Raw genomic sequence first — 1,275 nt, forward strand, 5'->3', positions numbered from 1 at the left:
ACTCGAGACGAAAAGATCCCAAGGAGTATGAGGACATGATTGAAATTCTAGAGAAGTAAGTTAAATCGATCATTATCGCACCATATCGGTAACTTTGTTCATCTCCTGATATCAAGTAATTGTTTTCTTTGTCTGCTGGCAGGGTTTGGAAAAAATTCACCTCAAAAACTCCAGGACTGCCGAAGAAGCTGCAATTTAGACACCCGAAAGTAAGTACTATAGTAGCATGTTCCACGCATCTCCTAGTGATTCAAGTGCTAGTTTGATCAATACCATTTAGCATGCTTGCTAATTATCAGTTTGATTGACCTCGATCTATTTCTTGTAAAGTGGTTGTGGCAGGAACAAGGGAATGATTACCGTGGATACTACATTTGCGAGTCCATCCGCCACACGACCTGTGAGCGGGGCTACTATGATAAACAATATGAAGTACCTAAATAATAATATTCACAATTTTATTTTATTACCATCATTTGTGTTCAGTTTCATTTATTCATATATATGTATTGACCCCCTTCTTCAAATTAGATATTTCGGATGCGGGATGAACTCCTACCACCAGATCGTATGCGAGGAATCAAAGAGGAATTGGCGGCATTCTTTCTTGACCACGTGATTGCTAAAGACGGAGAATACCATGTGGACCCTGAGTTCATTTAGAATTAGGAGATTATATTGTAAGAGATAATTATATTGTATATATGTAGCCAGTACGTAGCGTCGGATAGATATACAAGAATTTGTTGTTCGACCAATCTCTCAGAGAAGGAGAGGTGGTCGATATCACTTCTCTCTATATGCATATGTTCATGACGATCTTCTGTTTCCTTCATTTGCTTACTAGCTAGCGTGTCTAGTCCTCTCTATATGTATAGTATGTAGCGTCGACCAAGCACGGAGATAAGAGAGGACACTTCTCTCTATTAATTAGCTAGCTAACACAATATATGAAACATCTAAATTAACCCCCCCAAAACCCCCTAACCCCCCCCCTTTCAAAAAAAAATCAAAAACCCCAGCACCTGAAATGCTGACGTGTGGATGCCTATTGGTCCCGGTTGGTGCTACCAACCGGGACCAAAGGGCCTCCTGCCTGGGCTCGCCGCACCGGCCACGTGGAGGCCCATCTGTCCCGGTTTATGCAAGAACTGGGACTAAAGGTATAGGGCATTAGTACCGACACTTTAGTCCCGGTTCAAAAACCGGGACTAATGGCCCTTACGAACCGGGACTATAGGTCCTTTTTCTACTAGTGCCTGATGCTCTCTGATG

Source organism: Triticum dicoccoides, unplaced genomic scaffold, assembly GCF_002162155.2.
Source record: "Triticum dicoccoides isolate Atlit2015 ecotype Zavitan unplaced genomic scaffold, WEW_v2.0 scaffold166549, whole genome shotgun sequence".
NCBI classification, from domain to species: domain Eukaryota; kingdom Viridiplantae; phylum Streptophyta; class Magnoliopsida; order Poales; family Poaceae; genus Triticum; species Triticum dicoccoides.